This window comes from Pteropus alecto, unplaced genomic scaffold (assembly GCF_000325575.1).
Source record: "Pteropus alecto unplaced genomic scaffold, ASM32557v1 scaffold725, whole genome shotgun sequence".
Classification (NCBI taxonomy): Eukaryota; Metazoa; Chordata; class Mammalia; order Chiroptera; family Pteropodidae; genus Pteropus; species Pteropus alecto.
This window is the reverse complement of record NW_006436637.1, coordinates 569227-577389: the sequence shown is the minus strand read 5'-3', so window position 1 is coordinate 577389 and position 8163 is coordinate 569227. Positions and strand designations below refer to the sequence as shown.

The following is an 8163-nucleotide window of genomic DNA, read 5'->3' as shown; positions in this document are numbered from 1 at the left end:
AATGTCCAGGCTGAGATGTAGGCAGAAGAGGCCAGAATTGGCTCTTGTTGGCAGTTAATAGACAGGAAAAGCTTCCATAAAACATAAAATTGCCATTGGCTTAATTTTTTTAAGGTCACTCAAGAAGGCTGTATTTGGCACCACTGTCTTGACACAATAATTACCAGCAATAAGCTTAATGTGAAGGCATGGCAGTTGGAACTGCAAATGACTTCCTTGAAGGAAAATTGTAAACAGCCTATCTTGGAAAGTTTAACTTTCTAGAGCAACAATGAACACTTCAGCCAATAAATGCTTAGGGGTTAATGACCATTGTAGAATTTGTATTTAAAGCTGCCCGTTGATTATGCCTGAATAGCCAATATCCAGACTGCAGGAATGTTGGGGTCTTGCCACATCAAGCCTTCTCATTCATTACCATCATGCTTACGCTTACTGAGTTCTACTCTGTGTACAGGTAAACTGCAAGGTCAAAGCCCTTATACATGTTGTTTAATCTTGGCAACTCACCTGTTGGATGGGTATAAGAAAGTTGAGGTTCAGAGAGGTTAAGAGACCTGCTCATTTAGTGGAGAAGCCTAAATGCAAACCTCAAACCTGTGCACTTTTCTCCTTGTACTATTTTAATCTTTGTCATGAACTAATTTTTTTTTCCTCCCAGTTTAGTCATTTGCATATTTGAATGGCTTTTTATCTAATGACCAGAAGAAAATTGGCAGATAACTCTAACAAGTGTGTTCTGTGTACTAAAAACTGTCAGGTGCCTTAGGTTAACTTAAAATAAAAAAAATTAAAAATTTAATAAAGGTCTTTCAAAGTAAGAGGCAATAAGCGATTGCTTGAGATCAATAAGAATAGCTATTAGGAATGCACTGATTCAGGCAGAAGCCCAAATAGTGTTCTGATTAGGAGACAAAGGCAATGGGTATTTGGGAAGGGGAAGGGGAACAATTACATCAACAGAAAGAAGTCATTTCTATTGGTGCAGATAAGCTAACATAGTGATGTTAATTCTAAACAATGTTTTCAGTTTTCAGCAGTAGTCATAACTGCTTTCTTATTATCTTTGCAAACAGTTATTTGGGAAACAAGGTTATCCTAGGCCCAGTTCAAAGGTTATTTTGCCCTATTTTAACATTTTAGGGACTTGAGACATAAGATGTGTAAGGCAGTTCCCCTGACATGACACCTCTGTCTCCATTTTAAAGTGAGTGGCTCCATTTATGTATTGTTTACAAGCTTCTTCCATGTTGTAGCATGTATCAGAATTTTCTTCTATTTAAGGCTGAATAATATCCTACTTCGTGTATAGCAATGATTATTAATGACTTGTGGATGCAGTCAAGTCTGGCCTTAAAGTATTTGTTATTTCCCAGTGAACACACTCAGTAAAAGCCCTCAGAGACATCTTCTCTGCTACCTGACGATGGATATAGAAAGATCGGCTTGGCATAACTCATGTTTTGAAGAGCTAGCAGAGGAAACTCAATTAAAATACAATAACCTTCACTGTGGAAAAGCAAAATTAAAAATAAACTAACAACTCTTAATTATCATTGTGGTATAATAAAAAATATATATTTGGTCTCTGTCCCTTAAAACTCTTGGGATTTCTTGGGTGGTAAAAGTTATAAGAGCACCTTTGTTATTCATAGTAAGTCCCTTTCAACCATACTTGAGATTATGCTGATAACATGACTCTAGGTTTGCCCTTAGATAGCTTCAAGATGGGGGCTGGTTGTCAAATTTCCACATTAAAAAAAAAAAAACATCTAAACCTGTAGAAAATTTCAATGAGCTTATTTGACAATTGCTGAGAAGCAAAATCTCAACAGGTTAAGAAAATGTTCCAGAGAATGGCAGTTTCGTAGCTTATTTTCTACATTAGAATCAAAGGAGACATAAGGAGGGTTACATGAAATCTATTTGTCACCGCTGGGGTGGTGTGAAATCCAGCATAGCCCCAGTGGCGTGGGGGAGAAGAAGGAAGACGGTGGCATTGTGCATTGTCCCTTGGTTCTTCCCCACCAACATAGCAAAGAATTATAGGTCTGCGAGATTTAGAAAAGGTAAGATTTATTGAAAGTACATTTTAGGAGACGGGCCATACTAGGGAAGGCTGCAGCTCTGTAGAATTTAGGAGGTGAAGAGATAAGATAGTACTCCTCCCAAAAGCAGGAGCAGGTTTCCAGCCAGGAGAGCTGTAACACTGTAGAAATGGGAAAGTCTGTTTCTATTTGGGCCATGATGGGCCATGATGTGGTTACCTTGACTGACAGTTGGCTGCTATATAACTTTGCCTAGTGTGCGTGTGCGTACCCAGAACTCAGTCTATTATAATTAGATTCATGAACTTCCAGGCATACTCATGATATTATAATGATGGTATAAAGAGGCTGAAGTTATAGGCAGTACTTTCTGCACATGTGTTTGTAGCTGGTTTAGCCAGCAGCTTTTATGGCCTTTGTGCTCTAGGATTTGGAGTAATTTATAACCCTAAAAGGGAGGTGTTTCTGGGAGGTCCTTAAGGAAGGTCATCAAAGGAAGTTTCTATGGTTACAGAGCTGGGCCTTGGCTCCTGCCACTTCTGCCTGACTATCTAACACATTGGTGGTAGATTAAGGGAGCGGGAGAAAGCAAAGAGGGAAAATCTCTGGGACTGGATAAAAAGTAAAATGGAGGGACACATACTTCTTTTACATTGGTGGGTATGAGAGAGTTAATAATATTTACAGCACAAGGGATTACTCTGACATTCCAAGGGTGTATTATCTTAGATGCAAAAAGACAATAGACAAGCTTACTTAAGGTACAAACTGACCCTTGTCAAGAAAGCTACAGGTTTAGGATGTGACTGCCTACCATGGCCTACTTTTAGTTAGGAATTTTTATGTTCAGACCATACTACGTGGTTAATTTCAGCCTCTGAGTTTGTAGGGCCCACCATGCTGGCCTTTCGTGAGCTTGTCAGGTTTATGATGTGGCCCCTTTTTCATCCACATAGAAGAACCAACCATGTAATTAGAAAGTTGGGAATTTCAGCCCTCCCAATCTCTAGGAAGGATAGAGGGCTGGAAATTGAATTCAATCACCAATGGCCAATGAGTTAATCAATTATGCCTATATAATGGAATCTCTATTAAAATCCCTAAACAGCAGGGCTCAGAGACCTTCCTGGTTGGTGAATACATTTAAGGACTAGAGGTGAGTAGAGCACCTTGAGAGAGAGCATGGAAGCTCCTCCCCTTGTTCCTATGCATCTCTTCTATTTGGCTATTCTTGACTTGTATCCTTTATAATAAATCAGTAAACATAAGTAAAGTGTTTTCTTGAGTTCTATGAGTCATTCTAGTGAATTATTGAAACTGAGGAGGGAGCCATAGGAACCTCTGATGATCCATCAGAAGTATGGGTGGGCCCCTAGGACTTGCAGTTGGTTTCTGGAGTGCATGTAATCCTGTGGAACTGAATTCTTACAGTTGTGGGGTCTGACTCTAACTCTAATCAATTAGTACTGGAATTGAAATGAATTGGTGGACACTCAGTGGTGTCAGAGAAAATCTAAGAGTTGGTGCCAAAACCGCAATACAGGCAATCCTTTTCTCTAGCTCCAAAAGGAGACATCTGTGGGAAAGGAGCTTGGTCAGGCAGGCCTGCTCAGTGTATCTGGTGCTTATTAGGCACTCAGAACCTGAAAAAGAAATGTTTATTTAAAATAAGTATTGCTGAAATGCTTTGCAACATGGGGACATCTAGGACACTCTAGTAAAAGTTATGGGACATTTACCTAAGATTCTAATTTGAAATCATTATCTATGCTCTTCACATTGAAGTTAGTCCCACATGACAGGAGAAGCCATTCTAAGTACAATATAAAACCTGTATTAAAAAAAAAAATGCTGTTTGCTCAATTATTTGCAACCCTCTCCAAATCAGACACAAAAATCTTCATGCAAATTGTGTAGAGATAAACGTGTTAGCCAGAGAGATGATGGATGAATAAGGAAGACAAACTGTTCAAAAAGAGGCTGTTTCAGTTTGCTGTCTTGAGACAATGGTTTTCCAGTTAGAATAGTGACTGTCATCAAGGAAACAGGTTACCAATACAAAGGACATTTTCCACCTTAGGCCTCCTTTTCAGTGTCTTCTGGACAGGATATGAAATCTGAATCAATACATTCTTCAGGGGATTCTAACACCACCAAAGTCTTAGATACCCTGGCTTCTGGTATGGACTTGTGTCCCCCCAAAAATTCATATGTTGAAGCCCTATCCCCAGTGTGACTATATTTGAAGATAGGGTCTTTAGATGACTAAGGTTAAAAAAAGATCATAGGGTGGGGCCATAATCCTATAGAACTATGTCCTTATAAGAAGAGTGCTACAGATTACTCTCCCCCCTGCACCTTTACTCCCTGCACCAGGTAAGAACACACCGAGAAGGGCCTAACTACAAGCCAGGAAGGAAGGGAGCTCTCTCACCAGGAACCAAATTGGCTGGCACCTTGATCTCAGACTTCCCAGCCTCTAGAACTGTAAGAAATAAATTTATATTGTTTATACCACCCAATTTTTGTGGTACTTTGTTATAGCAGGCTGATTCAGCTAAGATAATTCATGTGTTAGCTACAGAGAAGAGACCTTCATTCCAGACATGCAATCTATGGTGTGAAAAGCCAGGTATGTAGTTATCTTTGGAGTGAAGGCTGGGATCAATGGCTGGGAGGGGGCACAAAGGAGTTTCTGAAACACTGGTAATGTGCTGTATTATGTAATGTTCTGTGTAATGATTACACAGGTGTGTTCACTTTGTGACCTTGGGCTGTACACTCAGGATTTGTGTACTTAGCTGTATGTACTTGCTACTTAAAAAATAAATGACAATATTCAAATAAAAAGTTCGAAGGTGATTACCTCTTAGAGCTGTGAAAATTACGATGTTATATATGTAAGAGTAAACAATAATACAAACAGCAAAATAACCTTTGGACTGGGCCTAAAGAAACCTTGTGTCTCAAAACACTGTTTGCAAAGATAAGAAGAAAGCAGATATTACAACTACAGTGATGCAGGATAGGGCAAATTTCCCTGAGTTGGTGGGAGGAGACCAAGCCCTGCACTGAGAGAAGAAGAGGATCCTTTGGTGGAGAGTATATAAAGACTTCAACACACACGCCAAAGTCAGAGTCAAAAGGAAAGTTTATTAGAAAAGGGATAATACTCTACAAACAGTGTGGTCTCCTCTCAGAGGCAGAGAGTGAGGGACAGTGAGAGAGACAGAGTAAAGGCATTGAGAGGAACAGTGACAATAGAGAGAGATGAAGACAGAGAGAGTAAAGGCACTGAGGGGGACAGTGACAATAGAGACTAGGGGGAGAGAGAGAGAGCGCCATGCCTGCACACTGAGAGGGACCCTAAGTGTTCCAGGAATTCAGCTTATATGTCATTCTTTAGTTCCCATTTCCTTTGATATGGACATACAGTGAGGAAGGGGAAGAGTATGTAGCTTGAAAAGGTAAGAATATGTAGAGTGAAAGGCCTGCTGGCAGTTCTCAGCCTTTAATCCATAGGTTCCTCCATGGTTTTAGCCATAGGAAATGACTCTTGGTTCTTGTTTCCCCTTCACAGGTGTAGAGAATGGGCTGTGAGCAATTCCAGCAGAAATCTTCCTTTGTTCTGAAGGTATCCTCCTAGCCTAGCGGCAGGGCTGATCAACATATTGCAATCTCCGAATGTAGCTTGATTAACGTTTTAATTCTCTTGCCTCCTTCCTATATTAACAGGGCTGATGACTATTGGACTGAAATTTAAAAACATTTAGAATTAACATTATTGTGTTATATTATCAGCAACAATAGAAATGCTTTCCTTCTATTGATGTAATTGTTACTCTTGCCTTTCTCATAAATACCCATTGCCTTTGTCAGAGTCAAAAGGAAGCATTATTTGGGCTCCTGCTTGAATCAATGCTTGCCAATGGCTTTTTTTATTGATCTCAAATAAACACTTGTTACTTCTCACTTTGAAAAACCTTCTTATTTTATTTTTTTAGTTTCTCTTAATTTTATTCTTTTTAAAAAAATAAAAGCACATCTTTTATCGATACAGGTTAGAATGTTTCTAGGGTAATGAACCAGGCACTGACATTAGATTCTCAGTTGAAGGTCATTAGCACCCAAAAAGTTCTATTTTCAAATTAAGGATATTTTGCTGTTCTCTTGGGAAAATAACCAAAGGAAGGTCATTAAGCTTCACACATGCTCCTGAATTCATGTGTATTTTCACTTGTGATGGGCAGTATGAGACATCGGTTCATAACAAGTAGAGATAAGCACATATATCGTCCATATCGGAAATCCTGTGCTCTTTCTTCTTTGACAGGGATGCTTCTGACAATAATCCTGGTGGTTTACTCTTATTTGAAGATCACCTTGATTATTTCATTATGGCCTTGAATGAAGTCCTGTTTTATTTTTGTTATTATTTATGCCTACAGCACCTGGTCTTCCTAGGTGGTTTCCCATCTAAGTACTAACCAGGCCTGACCTTGCTTAGCTTCCGAGATCAGACATAGAGCTCGTTCAGGGTGGCGTGGCCGTAGACCATGGACCATGGCTCCACTGGGGCACGAACCCAGGACGTTCTGCATGTAAAGCAGACATGGTAACCACTACACTATGAAACCACATCCAAGTCCTGTTCTTAAAAGCTGCATTTCTAAGGCCACTCCTCCCCAATGACCCTCAGGGGCCTGAAGTGGAGGTCACAACCACGCCATGGGTGGGGATCAGGACAACTAAGAGTTGGAATAGACCTAAAGAGGACAGAATTTCCACTGACCTGGTCCACACAAAATTTACTCTGAAACTCGACACACCTCAAAAAGATTCAATGATTAAAAAGTGTGGGAAGGATAGGAGAAAGGAAACATGGCAGAGTGAGAGACGTCCCCAGATCTCTCCTCTTGAAACAACAATAAGCTGAACATCTAAAACTCAACAAAATACACCCAAACTGCACATCAGCACGTCTGAGCATGAGATTTGAGCATAAGAGCTACCACAGGTCAAGACTCCAGGTGTCGAGCAGTAGACTGAGAGAAATAAAGAAGCTGCCTCTTGTAGCCCCCAGAGCTCTATGGAGGGAGAGAGAGAGGGGAGAAGATGTGGCAACTTCCCTGAACAGCCTTGCCTGGGAGAGTTTGTAAGTTCCACGCAGCCAACGGAAGGGCCCAATCATTAGGACAGAAAGCAGAGAAGCGGATGGCAGAGAAACAACAGTTATTTTTACTGGCCATGGCTGCAAAACCGAGGCTGAGCAGCAGCCCCCAGCTCCCAATCCAGAGAGCCCCTCCCCCAATATCCTCCCAGACCAATCACCGCGGAGCCCCAGGGGAATCTAAGCAAACGCTATCAAAACTGGTTTGTCTCCTCAGACATCATCCACAGGACTCTGAGAAACTGTAGGAATATGCAGGTGTAGACTCAAGGCTTGGCTTCATCTCCAACATTGTGGAAAGGGACTGTACATCATGGGGCAGAGCCCTGTGCTCCCCTATACCATGTGAACAGAGCCTGGGAACAGTGACATTTGGGGTACCAACGAGATTTTAATGCAATTTTAATAAAACTGTATTAAATCTATATAGTTTAATATCTTTATTATGTTGAGTCTTCCAATCCATGAACATAGTACCTTTTTTCTTTTTTTAGATTTTTTCAGTTTTTATCAGCTTTATAGCTAGATAGTTTAGGGATGGTGACAATTTCAGCATTATTGGGAGAAACTCCAAAATTTCTAAGGTTTCAATCAAGACCCTAAAGAGTTGCTAGGGGCATATTTTCAGAAAAACCAGAGGGCATCTTCCTATAATAAATCTTGAAGTAATGGCTGTGCTGTTATTTACCTATTTATGCTCAGGCCATGCCTACTCTTCTCAATTCTGCTGTGACACCTTGAATGGGAGTCTGCAAACTACTTTCCCAGACTCCTTTGCCAGCTGATTTCAAGTTCTGTCAATGGTAGACAATGGCGGATGACTGGAAGTTGGGAGGAAAGGCCTCTCCCCATTTTCAACTACTGTGGCACTCTCCAGTAACTGAAGGAAATTCCAGCTCCTCACTATTCTGAGCATCAGCCCAAGGGCACCCCTCAAAGGGCCAA

The 8163-nt window shown here is 40.7% G+C and overlaps 1 non-coding gene across 1 annotated transcript; it reads right to left on the bottom strand.

The window, feature by feature from the left end:
* Window positions 1-7409: 7409 nt before the first annotated feature.
* Window positions 7410-7607, bottom strand: LOC112481097. The gene has a single exon (XR_003046802.1). It is a non-coding gene; the product is annotated as a small nucleolar RNA SNORA73 family (small nucleolar RNA).
* Window positions 7608-8163: the final 556 nt, after the last annotated feature.